The following is a 24,765-nucleotide window of genomic DNA, read 5'->3' as shown; positions in this document are numbered from 1 at the left end:
TTTTTTGTTGCACACTCTCGTTTTTACATATATAAATATTATTATTTGTTTGTCTTTTATATAAATGTAATTCTAAAATGGAACAATTGACAAAAACCAAATTCTCCCAGGGATATATAAAGTATTTCTGATTCTGATTTAAACACTTCACACTTGAACCGATTATTAAAACATGCATCTACGAAATATTCAGCTGAAATATTCAGGACTTAATTGTATAATTACTGTGTGAACGTTCATACTGGTTTACACTGGGAGGTTTCCTGCTGGGTTGTGGGTCGTACGGTTCACGGCAGATGGGGCAGAGGAAGGAGCAGCGAGACAGTTTTGTTAGCCGGGAGAGGGGCAGCGTTTGATCTCTGCGGCGGTGGGCGTGTGATGCCGAGCTCAAACACAGTTTAAGGCTCTGTTAACCTTGGCCAGCGGTCAGACCCTTCCGTCTGTCTCACATCTGAGAGTTAGGGAAGAGGAAGGGGATCAGCGAGGCTTAAACCATGAATATACTTATCTGAGAAGGAGGGGAAAAATACCTCCACATCATTCGGGGTCCTCTATTTTTGGCCCCCTTTGTGAACACACAAACAGTGGTGGGAGAAGTATTCAGATGCTTTCCTTGAGTTAAACTATCAATACATTATAAAGTAAACATCCACCTGGACCCATCGTCTTCATAAACACATGCCTTTTTCCAGCATTTGGACTACCTATGTTGTAAATGTATTATCTGTTTGATTTACACACAACATCTATTGCTGGTCTGTCCTTCCTGGAGGAGGGATCCTCCTCTGTTGCTCTCCCCGATGTTTCTTCCTTTCCCCCGTTAACTGGAGGGTTTCTTTGGGAGTTTGCCTGATGTGAGGGTCCAAGGACAGAGGGTGTCATATTGATATTCTGTACAAACTGTAAAGTCCACTAAGACCCATGTAAAATGTGTGATAATGGGCTGTATGAACAAACCTTGATTGATTGATTGATTGATTGATTGATTGATTGATTCAAAATACTTCATTACAAGTAAAAGTCCTGCATTCAAAAGCTTACTTAAATGAAAGTACAAAAGTTGTATCAGCAAAATGTTCTAAAAAGTAAAAGTTAACATTGTGCAGAAAAATGGCCTTTAATGATATTTATAATGTGTATGTGACATTTCTAGATAATAATGTTGCATCAAGTAGCATTTTAGTATTGTACACAAACACAGTTCTGATAGACTTTTTGTAAAATATTGAAATAATTTGATTATTTAGTGATTAAAGAATCTGTCCACCAGTTACATTTTTAGAAATGCATTTTGTTAAAAGTAGCTTAAGCTGTGAAATAAATATAGTGGAGTAAAATCACATTATTTCCCCTTTAATTGCAATGGAGTAGAAGTATAAAGTAGCATACAATGTAAATACTTAAGTGAAGTAGAAGTACATCAAAATTGTACTTGAGTACAGTACTTGAGTAAATGTTCTTACGGTACTAACCACCCCTGCATAAAAGTGGGTTTCATGGTGGATTAAGATGGACGGCTCGAGGTATCAATGAAGGAGGGTTAGAGTCAAGTCACAGGGGTAGAAGATGGCGAGGCGGTGGATGAAAGGAAGAGATGTCTGGGTCGTAGCCTGTTCAATACTGCATGAGAGTAGAGCACTCTGCCACAAACCAACGCACACATGTTGACACGGCCGGGCAAAACAGACGAAGGTTCGCTGACAGAGACGGTGGAAAACAAACAGAGATGCACGCTCTTTACCTGCACACGATGCATTCAAAGTGCATACATCTTTAACAACTAGGATGGTTGCTCTTTAGTCATTTGGTGCTTCTTTGCAGTATTTCTCTGCCTCTTTGCAGTCTTTTTGCGGTCTTTGTTTTTTCTTCTTAGTCATTCTGTATCTTTTTCATAATCATCTTTTGTCCCTATGTTGTTTTGAGTCTCCATATTGTCATTTTGCATCTCCTTATAATCATTTTATTTCATTTTGTGTGTCTGCGTAGATGTGTATTATCTCTTTTGATCATTTTCAGGCTATTTTTAGTCCTTCTGTGTCTCTTTGAGTCGTCCTTTTTCGTGTCTTTTTTGTCTTTTCACAGTGATTTTGTGACTCTTAGAATCAATTAATTTAATTTTGTAGTCATATTGCAACTGTGTACTTTTATTGTTGATTTATTGTTTAGTCTATGTGTAGAAAAGAAAAGGGTACAAATGTCAATGATGTCCCTTAATGTGTTGTTTTGTCCAGAAATGCAGATAAAAGGCAAATACAATGAGTGGAATGAGATTTTAAATAAAGAAACACATCAAAGTGCCCAGCAAATGTGTAAAAAACAATAAGTAGCAGTATTATTAAGTTAACATACTAAACATGTAAAAAGTTGTGAACTAGAAGCCAGTAATAACATGAAAATGTTTTTTTTAAATGTATTTGTATACAGTCTTAGGTAGTGCAAGTAATAACGGTATTAAACTGTGAGAAAATATGGGAATGAAGACACCTGCAAATATGCATATTTAAGTGGTTAAAATCCAAGAATTGTTGCTTTTTTCCCCATAAAAAAATACAAATCATTTAATCGTTTATCAAAGAATACCTCAATTATTTTATTATCCAACAACAAATCATTGCAGCTCTGAAACCAAGTGTGCATTTTGCTGAAGGTATGTATTCAGTAGCAGGTTTTATGTAGGACACACATACTGTAAATGCGCACTTTGTGGACGCTCTAACATACAGTAGGAATTATTTATGTGCTGAGACAGGCATTGTTGCGCTGCTCTTTGGAGCACTACAGGGCGGCAGCCCACTGGAAAGCACAGCTGCTTGCCTTTCAAGAACGCTCCGTCCTATCACCATGACAGTGAAGGTCTCACTCCCTAAACTCTCCCTGTCTCTATCACTTGCTCCCCCTTCTCTGTTTCTCATGGTGCTTTTCAAACGCCGGGGTCAGCCTGGGACCCTCCTCACCACTGTGCCACTCCTTCCACTGCTCCTGAGTGACATTTAACTCAGAGGCCGGGGTAAAGAGGGCCAAAGAGCATGAAATGAGCTGGGCCACAGGGGTACACAGTGTGACCGGACCACTCCCAATCTCGCATCTCCACCTCCATTAGCCGACGGGGTCCCTGCGGGGTGCAGGAGCCCTCAGCCGGAGAGGTGAGCTCTTGGCTCGGGGTGTAAAAGCACAAAGACCACGGGGTGCAAAGGCCAAGCCTGTGATATAGTGACACTGAGAACAATTACACTTCTTCCCATTATCGTCTTAGCAGTAAGCCTCAGCTTCCTTTCCACTTTGCAGGACTAAATGTCAGCGTCCATCCTCTCCTTTATGCTGCTCAGCAGGTCTGAGGCATTTAATGGGCCTTTGAGGTTCCTCTAAATGTTTGTATCTCCTTTACACACCTTGTCTAAAATGACTCATGTGTTGCTCCTTCTTCAGGTACTGGCCTGTAGCTTCTTCATCCTTAGGATTTAGTATGTTAGTAACAATGCAATTATTTCATATTTCATGCCATATTTTCTCTTTTTTCAGTCTGTTTTGTCTGTTTGCCATCAGCATAAAATACAGAGCCAATTTTCATAAAACCTAGTGCATGTGGCCAAGATATAACCTATAATAACATTTGGGAGTGGATCCAAATCAAGAGGCCGACAAACACATTATTTTCCACTTATGGAAATGGCGTTGGCAGCAGTCTGCGCTCTACAAGTGCCCTTCCCATTCTAAAGGGGACACATCTTGCTCATTTTCATTCTTGTGTTTTGGCACCTGTCTCTAACATACAAATAAGCCCATTCAGCTCTGATTGGCTTGCAAGAAAAATATGGCGGACCTTTGCAGAACTTCGGCTGTGAAGATACTTAGATGGAGGGAAGGTAAATTTGAATAATTATGCATGTGACAATTGCATTGTTAAAACCTATATTTTCACAAGAAACTGACATGGATGTCCCATTTTCAGTTTGTGGGTTACTAGGCACATTCCATTCCATTGAGCTTACACTTCTATCCAAAGCGATTTGCAAGAACTGCTGGCAACATGAGGATACAAATTCAAGAATCCTGCAAGTACATGACTTTCAATTAAGTTCAAGACGACATATTTTGCTCAGGTTTAGCTTCATATTAGTATTTTGTGCCTCTACAGGGACATGTCTCCATGCTTTAATATTCAAAAAGCTAATTATTTTTTCTCTTACTGTCTCTGTTGCAGCATCTCTTTTCCCCCTCTGTCTGAAACCAGAGCCCAGTCTGCTCTGGTTGGTTAGCTGGCCGGCTCTGTTGTGATTGATCAACTTCTTAAAGATTTCCCACACATAAGCCTATAATGCGCTAGCCAATACAAGTGTGAGTGTTACATTTTGATGTCACTATGTTACAGAAGTAAACAAAGGAGTACAATGGAGGCGTTAGTGGGAGAGGAACTCTGTTAGTTGTCCCTACACTGGTGCTAATCTGTACTGTTGTGTTTTATGCCTTTTATTGTACATTTTACAGTTGTAATTGTGTATTTTATTGTGTAATGTCTGTAAAGCACTTTGTACATTCGTGTTGAGAAGAGTGCTACAGTATATAAATACAATTGTACTTACTTACTTACTTACTCTCCGGAGGGAACACAGGGATTTTAGTCTTTGCAGACCATTTACATGCACAAAAACCTATAGAACACACTACAGGAATGGGAAATCCCCCAAAAGTAGAATAGGGCCTCTTTAAGTTCTTCAAACACACATGAAACAGGTTAGATATACAGATTTTTAGACACTTCAGATAGCCAAATGTAAATACTCCAGTACTGAAAATGTCAGTTGTTCATGATTCGGCCTCTAAATCCCACTAATCTGCCCTCTGTGTGAATGCCTCTCAGCACAGCTCATGGCGTGTGTGTGTGTGTGTGTGTGTGTGTGTGTGTGTGTGTGTGTGTGTGTGTGTGTGTGTGTGTGTGTGTGTGTGTGTGTGTGTGTAATTCTGGTCAGTTGTGTTAGCTGAGAATATGGCAGATGACCAGGATGCGTCACCGTCTGTTCACACTAGTTCAGCCCAGCTTTGACAGGAGCATGTTATTACGAACAAGGTGCGGAGTGAGACAGTCTGGTCCGTGGGTGTCATTGGGGGGTGTGGGGGGGTGGGAGGGGGTCACTGTACTGCTGGTCTGACAAGTTCTGCAGCCTGGCTGTCCAACACTCAATCCACACCAGGGCCGTTTAACAGGATCAGTGATTAAGGCTGTGAGTAATTGAATTAGGTTTGTGCGGCCCGAGGCTAAAGCTGCTAACAGAGACTCAGGCGGAATAACATGAGGAAGTGTGTGGTGAGAGTGAAAGAGGTGAGGCAAGGCGACATTTTCTCTAACCCATAACTGATGATTACAGATTTGAATCATTAATCAAACAGTGGGTGAAACCCCATAAAGTTTAGGGAATTTAAATAAAAACATTCAAAGCCAAATATGAACTCCAGTTTGTTGATGTATTTGTACTGTGTGTGTGTGTGACTGTCATTCATAAGATATATAGATAGAATCGGAGGATGAAACCCTCTTTATTTGTCACATACATGCACACAGCAGAGCACACAGTGAAATTGGTCCTCTGCATTTAACCCATCCTAGTACTAGGAGCAGTGGGCAGCTATTGTGCAGCGCCCGGGGAGCAATGGGGAGGGGGGATTGGAGGTGTCCGGTGCCTTGCTCAAGGGCACCACAGCAGGGCCTAGGAAGTGAACTGGGACCTCTCCAAGTAGCAGTCCACTTTCCATATTTTTTCAAGTCTGTTTGGGGACTTGAACCGGCGACCCTACAATTCCCAGTCAAGCCCCTACTGAGCCACTGCTGGACAAAATGTATGCTGACACGTCAAATTAAAGCTTTTTTACATTTCTATTTATTCTTTTTTTATTTCTAATGTTCTTAATAATTGTATTTTTTATTCTATAATTTATTGTATTGTATTTATTAATATTATCCGTACTTACGTTAAGTGCTATCATGTCAGTTGATGTCTTTAGTACTTATTGTCTAATTAGCACTGATGTCATGTACGTTTATTATTATTATTTGTAGATTTGTATTTTTGTGTTGAATTATTTCTCTGTGCTTTTATGTTGATAAAGACAATGATATAACATTTTTTTTTAAATAAAGCTTTTTTGGAGCATTTTTCCAGTCCAGGTGCTTTGTTCACAAAGGAAAAATGACACCATTATTCTCAAAGCTGTCAGTGTGAATGCTTAATTTGCTTCATTATTGAATTTTGTGTTCGGAGGAATCTGCTTGCATCTGATGGTGGTGAGGCTCCATGAATATTAAATACGTTTTAAATGAATGGAAAAAAACATTTAGATGTCTGTTTGTTAACTTTCCAAATATGAGTTTGGCAGCAAAGTTTCAAAAATTAGGGTTTGATTGATGTTTGTTTGTGCAGGTTTTATATCATTGTTAGCACAGAACCGCATCAATTTCTTAAACTGCCAAAATAGTATAAATGGAAGTTTAGTGCTCAAGAAAAATTGTATTAGTATACAGAACGGAAGTGGGACACAGTTTGAGTCACATCCAATCGCTTGTACTTCCTCGAAAAAACACATTGTGACAGGCCATTATTAATGTAGAACTGCCCTACTTACCTACACACACACACACACGCACACGCGAGCACACACACACACACACACATACACACACACACACACACACACACACACACACACACACACACACACACACACACACACACACACACACACACACACATGCACCTATTGCTGGCATTGAAGAACTCACAGGCAATTTTTATATTTCTCAAAAATTAGTCTGACATGAATTTTGTTCTTCAATAAAAAAATAACTCTTCACATTCAGACTAATAATAATAATGGGGAATGGAAGGATTTTAAATGGCACACAGTCTGCAGAAGGCAGTGAAAGCCTCGGACATGCTGCCAGTCTATCACAGAGCTAACACAGACTGACAGATAAACACACACACACAACCTTCCATTTGTTCCTGTGGGACATTTAGAGTCTCTAATCCACCTGATTGTATGTCTGTGGGGTGTGGGAGGAAACCAGGGTTTCTAGAATAAAACCCACATGTGCATAACAACCAGAACGCAAGTGTACCACTCTGTCGTTGATTCGTAGAGGTTAAACACACTTGACCTTCTTTAACCTTAAACCTTGTAAATATCAAATTTAATATATATTGTATATGCCTATCTTTATCTCCAACAAGCACAAGCCCAGAGGGGATCAGGCATTGGGTCTTGTGTGTGTGTGTGTGTGTGTGTGTGTGTGTGTGTGTGTGTGTGTGTGTGTGTGTGTGTGTGTGTGTGTGTGTGTGTGTGTGTGTGTGTGTGTGTTTGTGTGTGTTGTGTGTGTGTGTGTGTGTGTGTGTGTGTGTGTGTGTGTGTGTGTGTGTGTGTGTGTGTGTGTGTGTGTGTGTGTGTGTGTGTGTGTGTGTGTGTGTGTGTGTGTGTATCTGTCTGTCAGCAGATAATCTCACGCTACTAGACCCATCAGCCTCATCATTTGTGTGCAGATGTATGAATGTATGTTCAAATAGCTCTCGTGGTTAAAGGGAACCACAATTCCTGAGAAACACATTTGATTGACTACTTTACAATGACATTGACTTCTGACTCATTTTAAATAGCCAATACAAAGAGGTGCAGGGATGACCCATTTTTGTAGGCAGACCATAAAGGCATCATCTCCCTGGTTACCTCAACAAAAAGCTGATCAGATTTTTCCATGTGGTTTTGGATAATAATAATAATAATAATAATAATAATAATAATAATAATAATAATAATAATAATAATAATAACAATTTAAACAATCTCTGGCAAACACATGTTTATGATACAGACCGGTTTGTTCTCCAGGACCTTCTACACAAACGAAGGGACCCTTTATTTTTTTGAGGTTTTAATGCAATCACCAGATGTAAAAAGCTTTAGGACATTAACACACTACAGCACCGCTAAGCTAAAGGCTGCTAGTGTTCGATTTGATGACATTTAGTAGTCTCATTTAGTCACTTGTTATTGATATATTTGAGTGACATAAATTGACAACAGAGGTGATTAACTGATGTATTATATTTCGTAAGATAAAAGTTTATGTTAACCACAAAAAAAACCATTGACTTTAAGACAAGGGAGCCAGAAGTGCTAAAATGCTAACAAATTTCAAATTTTTAGGACTAATTTCCAGACCACTCTTTAGGACCTGACTGGGATTAGGAATCATTTCTGTTTAGATATTTAATATTAACAACTGCAAAATACTGGTTTTATGACCCTCGCTCTCACTGCTTTAATCAAATGTTTTTCAGAAGCTGTTTTCAGTTAAATAGTTTCTAGCTGCATGGTGGACATTGTGTAGCATTTAGCTGAGGGAGAGCTAAAAGAGAGTGATTTCAAATGATTACTTACTCTCTGTTAATAGGCAACAGTTAGCTAACATGTTGTCTGTATCAGCTTTAAAAAGTGATGGGTATGTGTCACTGTTTACGGTTTGTTCTGCTGCCACCCAAAAATCTGCTTCAAGAGACTGTTAGAACTTCAAAAACAGTATTTGTTTATTTAAATTTCATGGATAAACTTGAAAAAAAAATCTCAATGGTTTCCTTCAAAGTACAAGAAAAGCAGGTTATTTTACCAAAATGTTGCTATAGGGTGCTTCAAAATACTTTTCTATGTCTTTATGACACACCCTTGCCCCACACACACATTCAAGCAAACACATGCCACACAAACATACTATGGTATCTCTATGAAGAGTGAATGCGTGAGGCAGTGCAAAAGGAGGACATGAACGTGGGCACAGAAAGAAAGAACACCCTCCTCATTATCTCCCCACAGTCAGTCAGCAAACACTAAACACTGAAGCAAAGAGAAAAAAGCAACTATAACACACATGAGAAAAAGAGAAGCAGCACTTCTGCCAGAGCTATGTTGGCAACTTTCCTGGAGCTGATTTAGCGAAGGAAGCTACATTTGTTGAGCTCTAGCGACAGATATCGGGGTGCTTCGTGGAGGCTTTAGCTCTGATGTGCTGCGATCAACTTTTTTTATGTAGACAGAGTAACCTAGTTTGCTATGCAAGCTGTGAGATGGCAACCTGGTACCTCAGAGCCCCTCAGCTCAGGTCTAGTGACGGATATTAGTGTCTGTTTAATTGGCAAAAAACAAAATCCTGCACTGAAACATCCCGGTGCACAAGCGTCTGTTACACAGAGGAACACAACAGAATCACATAGACTCACACTCACTCCCTGCTCCTCTCCCACTCAGTCTCAGCCTCTCTGAAGTATAAATCAGTTGTGAGAGCGTTGCTTTTAAGAGAAGCCAGGTACCATGCAAAGGCAAGGAAACACTGAGACAGGCCTTCAAAGTAACAAATGTTTGGACAGCTTGAGAGAGCACAAACGCTTGGTCCAGGGAACGGGTCACTGCGCTTCTCTGGTATATGTTTATGACGCGAAAGAGTACGGAAAAGGCTGTATGTGCATGTGGAGTGCGGGTGTGTCATATATTATGTATAATATGTGTAGGGAGGTCACTACTGTCTGTCACACGATTTCCCCCTATGGCTCATCCATCATAGACTCCCTTTAGGCCTCTGCTTTGTGCTTTCTCTCACACTACTCTTGTCCTCTGTGAGACACTATACGGCCAAGAAAATAAAGGGATAAAAGGTTGTAAATACTGCATGTGTTCTGCAGTGCGATGGGGGAGTCAAGAGAACAAGAGTTCTGTGTAGTATTGTTTGAGCAACTTCACCATTAAACAACTATAAGAGTAGACCAGATCAGCTGCTCATCACCTGCTCTGGGCTCTCTGAGGTCGTGCATTGTAAGTCAGTGAATGAGCATGTGTGTTTAGGCCCCATGCATGCAAGCAGGTGTGTTTGTCTGTAGACTACAAAGGCAAGGAAGACAGGAAGTGTGTTGTTGCATCCTGTGCTGATCAGGTTCCCATCTGATGCCAAGGGAACTCAATAAAAAATGTTGTTCCAGGGAAAGAAAAGACAGAGAAGATAAACAGCCTGCATTAAAGGGCAAATCCACAGATTTAAACATGTTCAAATAGTAAGTATGTTTTCCTTTTGTGTTTTTCACTGTAAAAGTAATTACAACATCTTCTTGGACCTTTTACTTCTGCAATGGCACACTATTCTTTTCCAACTAAGGAGTTGTTGCCACTGCTGTTGTCCTTAAACAATCTCCTAATAATTGCATAACAGCAGTGGACTGAAACCAGCATTCATTACTGTAGCATTTTACTGAAGGATTTTACTCCCTGCTGCTGTCAGACTTTGCAAACAATTCTCTTGTGTGTTATCAATGTATATACTAAGCTTTGCAATATCAATATTTTCCTGTGTGCACTAATGTGAATTGAGTGTGTATTTTTTTTTTTTTGCTTTTTGTTTGCACCATCCCCTCTGCGGCTGTATCACTGCATATTTCCCTGCTGTGGGACTAATAAAGGATGATCTTACTTTATCTTAATATAGATTCACAATTAAGCACCAAAGGCTCTAATCTAATGAACCTTTAAACCACTGACTTTGGAAAAATGCAGAAATAATCCAATGTGTTCATAAGTGTTGTCACTACAGAAGTTAACAGAGGAGTCCAATGGAGGCATTTCAGGCAGGGGGGGAATGTTTGAGAGAAACCCCCCACAGGGACATAGGGATTTTAGCCTTTGCAGACCATTTACATTCACACAAACATACACAACAAAATACAGGAAAGGCAAAACCCCCCTCAAAACTTATTTTTCTGTATTTTTATTTTTTTACATTAATTAGCATTTCATTTGATGTTGTGAAATACAAAAGTGACAGAAAGTATTCAGGTTACATCACTTTTACATTTTGAGACTCAGATTAAGTTACAGATTTTTATTTACATTTGTAGTTACCCTCCCAACCATGACTATGCGTATATCACACAAAGCACCTCAATATCTTTCAAATTACAACACTAAAGTTAGCACAGCCTCTACATTTTGGTGTGATAAGGTTAAGGCTGTTGGGATCTAGTTTGTGAATGTGCTTTTCATGTGAATGCCAGCATTTTTTGGGGGAAACAGGCAATCAGTCCGGAGAGCTCTTAGTGCACCGCTGATGGATGTCACCAAAATGGCACGCTTACAGAGGAAAGTTGTGGTGCGATCTGGATGCAGAGCACCTCCAGTGAGAGTGATGAATAGATGGAAATAGCCCACAGTGTCCAGGCTACCCCACTCTTTGATCTCTGGTCCTAATGAGTGCTCACAACAGAGCCAGAGATGAGAAGACGGGCTTCTTTGAAAAGGACCCTTGATTCCTGGTGCAAGAACCGTTATAAGAAGGCCTAAGATGTTGCCTCAACTAAAATTAGTATTCCCTTAAGTATTCCCAGCTACATTTGTAAAAACCTGCCCACCAAGCTCTCCGGAGCAAGGTCACTTTCATCATTATGAGCTAAGTTATAGCCTACAGAGGGCTTACAGGGATTGAAAGCATTTGTTTATGATACCAAATGCATTTTTTTCTTACTGTAAACAGCTTAATAATGTCAATAATTCCCTTTGTAGAGATGGCAGCTCCCCGCCCACCCCCTTGGTGGATATAGTAGTTGAATTTGTTGGGAAGGATTAAGCACTAAACCACCGGTGGGCTGAGACGTTGCCAGGGGAAAAATATTTGTTAAACTGCAAAGTGCTTGTGTACAGCACATTCAGTTAAAAGCAAAATCCCTCTGTGAGAATATGCAGCTGGATATGCAATCAAAAAGAATATTTAATGTCTTCCCCCCTCGTTCAGATTTAGCATGCGGTGCACTCTGCTCATGCTCTCCTTTACTGGTGACAGGCATATATTAGCTCTCCGCATATTAGCCTCACATCACTCACACACACGATGGATACCTGCACATCATTACAGACCGCAGACATTGCAGCAGGAAGCAGCTCGGAAAAAAGAGAGGGCAGGGATTGATTTCTGTAACAATGCTAAAAGAATATCATGGGGCTAATCACAGACAGGTTTTAATGGACAAATAAATGAATTAAAGTTGATTGATGTTCCCAGTTGAAGGAGGGGCAGACTCCCCTTTTATTGATGATGAAAAACTTTGGGGATCCAGTCATCTTTTCTACGTGCGACTCATTGGAAGTGCTTAATGATACCCGAGCCTTCTCAAAGGCTACAGAAGCAGCAGGACATCAAAGAGTGCTTGACAGACAGATGGATTCTGAGTTGCATGTTAAAAGCCCATTTCTTTTAAAAAATGAAAATAAAACTGCACCCCGCCTTAAAAAAAGACCCCATCATCCTCTCCATCTCTCAGTGGTGAAATACTACCTCCACCTGAAGACATACACTTCATCCATCTTTCTTCAAATCTTTTTATTTCATTTTTTTTACTCTTCAAACGGCTCGTGCTCAGGCATAGCGAGGCATGTTTTTGCATCATTAGAGCCGGTGGGTGTATTTGAAGACAGACTAATGACAGCTCGGCTTCCCGGCTCAAACGAGAGCCATTGCTCATTTACCCGGAGAGATACACGGATATATGGTAGGGAGGTTTGTAATGATGTAGCCTAATCAAATATTCCTCAATGCAAGCCATATATGACACGAAATCAGACTTGAGCCATTTAGATTGCAGTCACGGCGGTGGTATGTAACAACTGTTAGGCATGTTAATGTGTATTTTTCTGAACAGTAAATCAATTGGGCATCACCGTGTACATGCTGCTGTCCCGCAGGATGAATGGTGGGAATTATCAAGAGGAGCAATGGAATAGAATAAGGATTATTGTGTGCTGTGATACATTTACAGGCATTTCTATGATGGGATCCACTTGCTTCAGAGAGACGCCGTCCTCCCAAGGCTTCAGATCCTGGCGTTTATCTGTCTCTCCTTTTTTTTTTTTTTTTCAACGCAATCTGCCTCTGTTCTCTTTCCAAATACAGATTCAGTTCGCACTTACACACTCCACCAGAGCGTCGATACGCTGCCAGGAATCAACACTTCCCTCTTTCTTTCCCTGCTTATCTCACTTCTTCATCCTATCCATGCTGTTCTGCCCTCAGGTCACATCTGATTTGGGTGGCCAGCAGAGGGGGGAGAAGAACTCAGATTTTGTGCTTGAGTAAAAGTAGAAGTACCAGAGTGTAGGAATACTCTGTTACAGTAAAAGTCCTGCATTCAAAATGTAAAAAGTAAAAGTAGAAGGTACTCTCATCTAAATGTACTTAAAGTAGCGACAGTAAAAGTACTCATTGTTTGATTGGTCCAATTCAGAATAATATCTACCACAAGGCTTGTGAATGTTATGTTAATGTAAGTCTAATTTAAGTGTTGATTATATTTCACATCATTTATCAATCAAATAAGTAACTAAATGTATTTTAGAGTAAAAGTACATTATTCACCTATGAATTGCAGTGAGGGTAGAAGTAAAAAGTAACAAAGTACTTGAGTAAAAGTACAGTCAAATAATGTGTTTAGTGTTTTGAAGTAGACGCCGCAGTGACTGCACTGACCTGCCTGTTATAGAATATTAACACACACACACACACACACACACACACACACACACACACACACACACACACACACACACACACACACACACACACACACACACACACACACACACACACACACACACACACACATACATACACACACAAACACACACACACACACACACACACACACACACTGGTGCGCTTTCCCTGGGTCGGCTCCAAGTGAAATCACAACTTGTTGACACTTCATAAGGTCCCTAAAACCCTTTGTTGGCGAGGCCAGGGCGATACAGATTACATCGTGATATGGATTGATCCCTGAACCCCCCCCCACCCCCTCCCTCTACCTCTCATCTTTACACATACCGGAGATGTGTGTGTGTGTGTGTGTGTGTGTGTGTGTGTGTGTGTGTGTGTGTGTGTGTGTGTGTGTGTGTGTGTTTGTGTGTGTATTTGTGTGTGTGGATATACACTTTTTGCTGCAGAATCTGTGTACAATTTCTGAGTGGACCCCTGCTGCCCCAAACACACAGCTTATCCCCCACACCCCTACCCCCCACCCCCCTTTTATCCCGGGTCTTTCCGTGAGATTAATTCCTCTCTTCCCATCTTTGGGCTGTCAGCTCGGGGTGTGGAGTCATTTTTTAAAGGCTGCTGTTCCCGGGAACGGGAGACTGATTGAGTCGTGGCCTTTTTCTGAGTGGGTAAAGAACAGGATTAATGCATAACTCCTGAAAGCAACACATTGGAGAAAAAAAAAGAAAAAAAAGAGAGAGAGAGAGAGAGAGAGAGAGAGGTGAAGAAAATGTCCTACGAGAGCGGGTCAAATAATGAAAGTTTATGAACAAAAGCATTTTGTAGGCTACTATATCATTACTTCTTTATGAAGGATTGTGTGTTTTTGTCAGCCTTAAAGGTCTCCTATTATGCTATATTTTAATAAATATCTATACAAAACATGTCTGTGAAGTGTTTTGCTCAAAATACCAAACAGATCCCCCATTGTAGCATGCCTCATCCCCCTCTAGCCCTGTTCCTGAAGTGCTGATTCTGTGACTGTCGCTTTAAATTTGAGCTGAGTTGAAGCTGGCCATGCCCCTTTTCAGCGTCATGCAGCTTTCTGTCTGAAGAGAGAAGTTTCTAACAGCACGTCCACACGGTTCCGTTGGCGGTTGATGCACCTTCCCATTCACTTTGAATGGGGTGACGTCAAGCATTGCCAAACTGCATTTTCGCTCCGTTGCTTCACTTTGGCTCCATTGCTCGCGGGGAAAGTTGAGAAAAGTTCAACTTTTCAAGCGTCGATGGAAGCCAATCAAATCCCACGTATGCAAATTTGCCAGTACAAGCACTAGCCAATCAAACAGATTAATGGGATTGGTTGTTGGTCGCGTTAACCCCAAGCACCAGACACGCCCAGCGGCAAGCGTCAATGCAACGGAACCGTGTGTATGCCGCGTAATCAGTGGTGTAGTGGGGATTTTTTAAGTGAGGGTACGCTATTTGTGACTTCACCCCCCAAACACACACACACACACACACACACACACACACACACACACACACACACACACACACACACACACACACACACACACACACACACACACACACACTCCCACCCAAAAAGCCATACATATATTCAGCTTAACATGCAGAAATACACACAGGTGTCATATAGATTATTGTTTGTTTTATTTAAAATTCAGTACTTACATGAAAGCGCTTGGTACCGTCAAAGAAATCGCCACACTGGGTCAGGAGGCTCACTGCGAGATTTGGTTGCAGGTCTTGTTCTCCTGTCTTCAGCCGAGCGATGGCATCGCAACCAAGTGGTCACGTAGCTTGTCGGATCCCACTGTGTCATCGGTGGTCCATGTAGCTTGATGAACATCAAAGCAGATACCCTTTCGGTGAGCTGTCGGAGCTCCCCATAGAAATATTGGAGCTCCCCACCACCTCCGCGCTAGCATTAGCAGAAGATGTGGGAACTTCGGTGGTGGTGCTGGCTTGTGGCTCAGTCAACGTCTCTGGCTCCTGAATTTCATTGCTGACATCTTTCCGAAAATAAAAATCAATACTTTTCTGTCGATTTGACATTTTAATAACTACACTAACCACACTGAAATCAAAATAGGCTACACATCACATCCACGTTCTCGTTGTTTTTTTTTTGTCTTGTTTTAAGTCTCAGGTTGATGACGATTATCGAATGTTCATGTTATGTTCATGTCGTAGCCAATATAGGTCACGGACAGATACTGGGGATGTTTTATGTAGCCTATGTAGGTTGTTCTCACCATTGCCAATATCTCCGGATTGACATTTGAGTTGTAAGCTATTTTTTAAATTTTTTTTTTAGTTGTAGCCTAAGCTATTTTATATTTATTATTTTTTTATATATCACGTCGGGACAAGTGGGTGGACGGCGTACCCCCGCGTCCAACGCCCACTACACCCCTGCGCGTAATGGAGAAACTCAGCTAAACGCTGCCGTGATTAAACGCCATATTATGTTCCAAACCACATCAAGTGTTATTTCTGAAACACTTCTCAGTGTTTACCACTAGAACAGTGACATTATATGTATTATACACTGCCCGGCCCAAAAAAAAGGGTCACACTGTAATATTCGTTGGACCGCCTTTAGCTTTGATTTCGGTACGCATTCGCTGTGGCATCGTTTCCACAAGCTTCTGCAATGTCACAACATTTATTTCTGTCTTGCATTAATTTTTCATCAAGATCTTGTATTGATGACGGGAGATTCAGACCACTGTGCAAAGTCTTCTCCAGCACATCCCAAAGATTCTCAATCGGGTTCAGGTCTGGACTCTGTGGTGGCCAGTCCATGTGTGAAAATGATGTCTCATGCTCCCTGAACCACTCTTTCACAGTTTGAGCCCGGTGGATCCTGGCATTGTCATCTTGGAACATGCCCGTGCCATCAGGGAAGAAAAACTCCATTGATGGAATAACCTGTCATTCAGTATATTCAGGTAGTCAGCTGACCTCATTCTTTGGGCATGTTGCTGAAAACTAGACCAGACCAACTGCAGCAACCCCAGATCATAGCACTGCCCCCACAGGCTGGTGACCTTTTTTTTGGCCGGGCAGTGTATATATATATATATATATATATATATATATACAACAAGTCCCTCCTGCAGACCTCCTGCTGAACACACAGACACACAGAGGTGCTGCGGAGGGGATTCAGCTCGTGACTGTATATGGGGGACGAAAGGTTGGGACGTGTCACGTGGGTGGGACAATGCCAAGGAGTTCAATGTAAAGCCAGCCCACATTTCGGTTATGATGTCATAACAGAAGCAAATCTGGATCAGCTCGTTTGTACCCCCGTTTTTAGAGATGTGGGTAAGGAGGAAAAGAGAGAGGGTTGTATTTTCTGACACTTTGTGAATCTCCTTAAACACCGGGGACACATATTTATGTATAAAATACATCAAAAAGTGCATTTTGCATAATAAGGGACCTTTAAACAAACTTTAGAAAATTGCATTTTCATTACAGCACAATGTGTGTGTGTGTGTGTGTGTGTGTGTGTGTGTGTGTGTGTGTGTGTGTGTGTGTGTGTGTGTGTGTGTGTGTGTGTGTGTGTGTGTGTGTGTGTGTGTGTGTGTGTGTGTGTGCGGGATGCGTGTGCATGTGCGTGTGTGTGATACTCTGCATTAACCAGTGGTAGAATATAACTAACTATTTAACAAACAGGCTCTTTCATGCTTTTTGTGGTTTCCCTTTCCTGTTTTTTTATGCATCTAAATGGTCTGCAAAGCGTAAAATCTCAAACTCCCTTAAATGCTTAAACCTATATACTTGAAAAATGTTTCCCTACTGATAAATCTTTATTATTCTTAAATAATTGTACAATTAATGAAGAATAATATATGATTTCATGTGGTCTGTTTGAAAGTTGAATGTTTTTTTTAAAAAGGGGCCGTATTAGGTCTTTTGGGGTTATCTCTTTCCTGCAGTGTTATGGGTTTTGGTGCATGTAAATGGTCTGCAAAGGTTAAAATCGAGTTTCTCTCCCACACAGCTCTCCAGCTACTAGTCTACACTCTGTATATTTTGTTGTTGGTCTGATCGGGATATGAACAGGCAACCCTTCGGTTTCAAGGCAAAGTCCCTACAGACTGAGCTGCAGCCCCCACATGACGTTATCATCTTTCAAACTGTATATCATTTTCACGAGGTTCTCTGATTCAGAAAGCAAAACAACAGTCTGTCTGCAGGAAAGTAAATCTGCATTCACTGAGGGCTGCTGATGTTCTCCACAAAAGAAGTGAATCAGAGGTTGGCCTGCACTTTCTCATGAACTCCTCCCAACACCGACCCCCCCCCACTCCCCTCCTCTTTCCTCCTTCCGGTGGCCACTCATAGCTGAATAGCTGATTAAGCACACATTGATTAGCGCAGGCTCATTAGCATCCTGTTTGCGTTGACCCCCCCCACCTCTCTAAAACCCCACCATTTCCAAGCAGCGCGCACACACACACACACACACACACACACACACACACACACACACACACACACACACACACACACACACACACACACACACACACACACACACACACACACACACTCTTCCACTGAGCCCCTTGCTGCCCTGACTCAAATGGATTAACAAGCACAATATTTCTGCCAGGGACAGGAAATCACTGAACACTTGTCAGGAAACCTGCGATCGATGCAATTCACATCATTGACCCCCTCTCACCGCATCGCCCCCGACTACACCCCTGCTCCCCCATGTCCACGACCTTTCCACTCCCCCCACAGAGACTCTACCTCAGGTGTGAGCCAGGATTATATAAATACAGTGGTGTAAAGTAACTAAGTACATTTATTCAAGTGCTGTACTTAAGTACATTTTTGAGGTACTTGTACTTTACTACATACTGAGTATTAAAATACTTTGCTACTTCGTACTTTTGATCCACTACAGTTCAGAGGTAAATAGTGTACTTTTACTCCACTACATTTATTTAATCCCTTTAGTTAGTTTACAGATCTGGATTAATGATGGTAAATATAATCAGCCCTTAAATCAGACTTTAGTTCACCTGCAGTAAATCCAGCAGCTACCCTGCAGTATACAAAGCCATTCAAACTAGCTGCACCTTTACCAGCTCTGAGAACACTTTAATGATCAATCATTATAAAACATATCAGAGATATTATTCTGAAATGGACCAATCAAACAATGACTACTTTTTCTGTCGCTACTTTAAGTACATTTTGATGAGAGTACTTTCTACTTTCACTGGAGGAACATTTTGAATGCAGGACTTTTACTGTAACAGAGTATTCCTACACTCTGGTACTTCTACTTTTAATTAAGTACAAGATCTGAGTACTTCTTCCACCTCTGTATATTTGCATTTCTTCACAAAACCCCCACACGATAAAGAAATGGAAAAAATAATGACCTCATTCCCTCTCTGAAGTTAAACAGGAGTTGTTAGCGTATTATTTTTCCGCCTTTCTTCCGATTCCCTGCAGAGTTTAAGGCATCGACGCCAGCTCTAGCTAAAGCACCACAGGGTGTCTCCTAGGTTAACTTAATAAATTGCAAACAGTAAAGCACTTTTTGGTGTGTGTGTGTGTGTGTGTGTGTGTGTGTGTGTGTGTGTGTGTGTGTGTGTGTGTGTGTGTGTGTGTGTGTGTGTGTGTGTGTGTGTGCATGTATCTTATGCGTGGTGATTGTAGCATTTTATGCACGTTTGAATTTCATACAATGTAAAAAAAAAAACGGTTGTTTGCAACTTATTCCCTAAGGCAAGTATTATTCACTTCAGTAGATGATGTAAGATGAAAATATCTCTCTGCTGGAACCGAAACAATACATACTAAAATATGTGTGGTCGGGTAGCCGTCCAATTATGACACAGTTTTGTTAAAATAAAGGAGAGAGAAAATAAATGTGTTGCTGATTTCTTCCATCAGCCATCTGTTGCTGGAAGATTCACACAGAGCGAGAAAGAAATAGGGGGGGGGGGGTGGGGGTGGGGGTTTTGCTTTGACTATTAATGCGTTTTGTACCTGTTTTTGATTGAACAAATCTCACTTGGATATCATTTTGGTCGGATTTAGCAATTAAAAAGACAACTTGATATCATGTTGGAGCAATTTGCAGCAGGAAGAGGAACTTAGAGACTAACCTTGGGCTATAAAATGATACTAAAAGAAAGGTACAATGTTGTAGGAATTAAAGGTGTTGCTTTTTCTTTTCTTACGCTCAAGCGCTCGCCCTTTCGTGGAGGGCCTTTTTTTCTATCCGCTGTGAGCTTTCTGGAGTGTGACAAATAACCCAGCAGGCCCGGAGCCCACAGCTCAGTAAGCATTCCAACAATGCCATATTACTGCATTAATATTTAAGGTCTAATGTTTCCCTAACTGGCATTCAGACAGCTGGCTAAGGGCCTTTCGCTAAAAGCATGTCAAACCCAGCGCTCAGCGGAATCTCATATATGTTGTTAGTGTGTTAAATGCTTTGTAAAAATAAAAAGGAAAACAAAAATAACTTAGATATGGGGAATTTTGAATGACTTCTAAAGTATTTCCTTTCTAAATGACATGACTGGTATGCTAAAACCTATTTACTTTAATAAAATGTTCCTTTAAACTGGTGAATAAACTTTATCTACCTTAAACAGTTTTTACTATTTGAGAAGAGTAAGGTGTGACTTCATTCAGTCTTGTCAGCTGGAGTGTAGAATGTAATTAAAAAATAATTTTTCATTTTTTCACACAAATTTGACCTGTTGCCTATTTAATAACTCTCTGTGGTTTTGCTGCTACAGCCTGGTAACACAAGTATCTTATGTTGACATCCTAATCTTAGCACTCTTTGAGGAATGTAGAAATGTTTTATCCCAAGACTTTTCCGATAAAATAAACCCCAGGGCAGAATGACAAAAATTAAAGTATTGCAAGTTTTTACGCTTGGCTGAGCTGGAAAGGTTTATCTCATTGAACTCTACTACTATTCCCCCAAGACATTCATATTGATTTCATATGAATGAAAGTTTTTAGGGTGTGCTGAACATTTAGTAGAGGTATGCACATATTGTAGAGGTGTCACAAATGTCTGAGACTTCAAGGAGCCAGGATATGCTGATTTTCAGGTTCATATTAGTATTCTGGGAAATGTCTAAATGCTTTAAAAAAAGCTCTGTATGTTTCTCACACTGCCTGTGCTGCAGCACCTCTTTTCACCCTCGGTCTGAAACCAGAGCCCAGTCTGCTCTGATTGTTTAGCTGGTCGGCTCTCTTTCAAATGGTCAGGCTTATAGATGTCTCGCCCCATAGGCTATCACGTACAATGTGTTGGAGCACTAGCCAATGGAAGTGCAAGTGGTACATAGTGATGTACTATGTAAAAAAAGGAGCAACACTTTCATAACTCTACTTCTTACAAGTTTGAAGCAGCACATCTTGTATTTGTCTGAAAGGAAAAAGGAGATAGAGTAGGTTAGGGTGTACATAGTGGTGTTGACTCAACTCAAATATGAACCTTAATGTGTGTTTCCAGTAGTAGTTCAAATATCCCAGTGATAAGATCAGAGTCACTGCTCAGCAAAACAACAGTTTGTTTCTGGTTCCTTCCTGTAAGACGCACAAGCCATATGGACTCCAAATTGCGCACATTGTATTAATGAACCAAATCAGAAGTGACTGTGTGTTTTTGTTGAACCTGTAACAGTGCGACGGGTGTTTCCCTTCTGTCCAAACAGCTCAATCTGGAACGGGAGGGAACCATTACTCACAACGATCATTACGCAGATGAAGACGTTTGAAAGTCTGGTGTAACATTTCATGATGGCAGAGCTTCCAGGTTGACTCAGCCTGTTGCGCTGACTCCAACGTCACCCGTCCTTCAAGGAACTATCGCTCCGGCTGCTACACGTGTGTTAGCACATTTATCACCCCCCTGATTGTGAAAACATTTATGAATTGAGAAAAAGAAACCTGTCTGGGGACATGCATCAGTCACAGGAACGCACCATCCTGCGGCATACATTACAGACCTTATGGTGGCATGTTTTTCTAGCCAATTTTTTTTTCTTTTTCCTCCCTCCTGTCTCCCAGTCTGTGGATCTCCCCCGCCCTTACTCCCTTTTACAGGTGACGGAAGAGCAATTAAATCCCTGGTGTCAAGATGACTTCTTAGCAAAGGTTGTGGACATCGACAAAGTGTGGGAGTCGTTTAAAATTATAGGATTACCAGGGAAGGAAGGTTGCTAGAGTTAGAGTTATTTGCTTTTAGGGTATTGGTTAGTATAGTCAGGGCCGGCCCTGGGCATAGGCAGTATAGGCGAATGCATCCATCCATGGGGGCGCCGTAAATTGGGGAAACAAAAAATGTGGAAAAAGTCCACATTTAAAAAAACAAAAAACTATTAATGATGTTTGAAACTACACCTACATTGCGTACAGAGGCCATAACCTATGGCTCGCCACAACCCCCCTCTCCGTGATTGGGGGGGCGGGGGCGCCAGCTAAACTCATGCCTAGGGCAGAACAAGGGTCAGGGCCGGGCCTGAGTATAGTAATATAAATTCTACATATAATAAAATTTCAGATATATTATCTGGGGGTCTCGTTTCACACATCTCAGTTTTTTTTATTGTATTTTTGTTCATAGTTTTTAGGGTATTTGGTTATTGCGGGTGTTTTGTTATTGCTTGTTAATATTTCAGTTTATTACATGGTTTAGTTGAATACTTGATTCTGATTGGTCAATTCAGAACATATGACATGTTGTTGATCCAGCAGGGCAGGCCGCTATCAAGGACTATATTAACCGTTGATCAAGAGAGAGAAGGGAAAAGAGGTTAAAAGACGGAGCGCTGGACGTCAGATAAATCAGCAGAAGAAGACAGACAGGAAATAAACACTGACTGGAAGTAAACACCAACAGGAACACGGTATGGGCTCTGCAGTGTTTAAGGACTTGTTAGTGGATCAGAAAGTGTAAACAGACTTGAACAGTTACAGAAAACCTCGATCAGTGCTGCCGTAAAGTTATGGCTTCGCGTCTGGCTCCCTGATCAGCCTGTTGGGTGTTCATTTCCCCATAATGACCGCCTCGCTGCACATCATCCCTTACAGTACATACCACATGAACTCCCTCCAATTCCTCTCTTCGGCTACTTCATAGGGGTGTCCCGTTTCACAAACCTCCATTCTGTTTTATGATTGCAGGGCCCCTATTTTTAATCTTATTGGGGTTTCATGTGCACATATCTCCATTCTGTTTATCTCCAAACTTTGTGAATAAAAATGAATTAAATTGCATCGGGGCGTCAGATTCAGCGTGACACAAGCTGTGTGTGGAAGCTGGTTGGATCCGTTTAAAGCTGGAGGCTAATTTAGTTATTTGGGGAGGAGGGATGTTGTGGGGGAAGAGTTGGCGGTGCACTGTAACTGAACCCAAAAGTGCAGATTAGCAGGGTTCAGTCGCTGATGTACGTGTGTGTGTGCACGCTAACGCACATGTATGCTCGCCTGTGTATACTTTCGCTTGCCATAGCTGCGATGGCAGGAACAGATGGGCGGGGGAAGTGGACTCCTGTGCCTGAGGACGACTGTGGCGCTCAGGATCAGAGAGCCGCCTACGTCCCACCCTGGGCCCCAGTTACCCACTACAGCACATGGAGCCCATCCAGCACCAGCCAGTCATGGACCAGCCCCCCCCCACGCCATCTGTCTCCGAGGACAGTCAACCCCCACTCTCCATCTTCCTCCTCCTCCTCCTCCTCCTCCTCCTCCTCCTCCTCATCAGCACTGTGTCCTCGCCAGCCCCGCTCCTCCCCCATCCAGAAGCCAAGAAACCAGGCCCGACTGTTTCACAGGTTCTACTTTTCGGAGCTCGGCGGAGACAGACGGAATTTGGAGAGATGACTAAAGGAGGAGACGGAGAGCCAAGAGCATTTAAAGCCATACATTTTCCTGTGATGCGAGCAAATTCAGATCTGACCAGAAAAGGTTATCGAATCATATCAAACATCCAGAATAAGATGTAGACATGATTAACTGACTGATTTTTTAAATTAAAGACCATTTGGAGCAAGGCATATGTAATGCTTAAAAGGCCCTATTATGCTTTTTTGGTGTTTTCCCTTCATTGGACTCCTTTGTTTACGTGCGCTTCTTGGCTAGCAAACTACATGTATATTTAACTGCATACTCTGTACTTACAAACATGATATGATGCAGTACCGTCATTTTTTTATTTACAAAATATTTTAAAAAGAACCTTTAATTCATTCACCATTGAGAAACTACATCAAAATAATATGACATGTATCTTTTCTTGTTAAAAAAAAAAACGTATTTTAAGATAATATGTTATAATTGTACTTAAGTAAAAGTGTCTTCTACCAATTATCTTATCTACTGTAACTTTTTGTTCTTATACTATGTCTTATTCTGCCCACCAGTTCTCCTGACAACACTGCAACTACTTTTTTACATCTCTTGTTTTATTATCTTTTGTGCCCTTTTGTAATTGGTCAAAGAACTTTTAGACAATGTGACCTAATTTGATTCGACTTGGGCAAACCGAAAGATGAAAAAATCATATATCTAAATCAGAATCAGAATCCCTTCATTCATCCCACAGAGGTAAAATTCACATAGTTTTAGCAAAGAGACAAAGAAAGTACAACACTATTATATGTAAAAAGACACATAGTATTTAGGATAACTAAGTAGCAACATTATTCCTAACATAAAACAAGTGTAACATTGGAGAATGAAGTGCGCTCTTTAACAGTAAAACCATTTTTACACATGGTAACATAAAGGTCCTTGTTACAGTAAAGGATACACTAACCAAGAGTAGCAGCGAGTAATAATTTTAGTGAGAAACATATTGCAGTTTTCCAGCTTGTTTTTTTCTCCGAAATGTTGGTTAGAAGCACAACATTGTGAGAAGAGGGCTGCAACATGAAAAGCAGAGATGCATGTGTAAAAACGGACTCCACTGATGCGGCCAGTTAAAACCTTTCCCCCCGTCTTAATCACCTGTCAGCGCTGTGTGCCGCCCCCAGCCTCTAACCAAGGGGGAGTGTCAAATGTCCCACAATGCCCTGCCTCTCTGCTGTCTGCGGAGATAATGAGACACCACGCTGGGGAGGAAGGTTGGTTGGGGTGCAGTAAGGACCGATAATGAGGGACAAACTCTTCCAGGCCTTGGGGAT

This window comes from Eleginops maclovinus, chromosome 8 (assembly GCF_036324505.1).
Source record: "Eleginops maclovinus isolate JMC-PN-2008 ecotype Puerto Natales chromosome 8, JC_Emac_rtc_rv5, whole genome shotgun sequence".
In the NCBI taxonomy this organism is placed as follows: domain Eukaryota; kingdom Metazoa; phylum Chordata; class Actinopteri; order Perciformes; family Eleginopidae; genus Eleginops; species Eleginops maclovinus.
The sequence above is the reverse complement of the archived record's forward strand: the minus strand, read 5'-3'. Positions refer to the sequence as shown.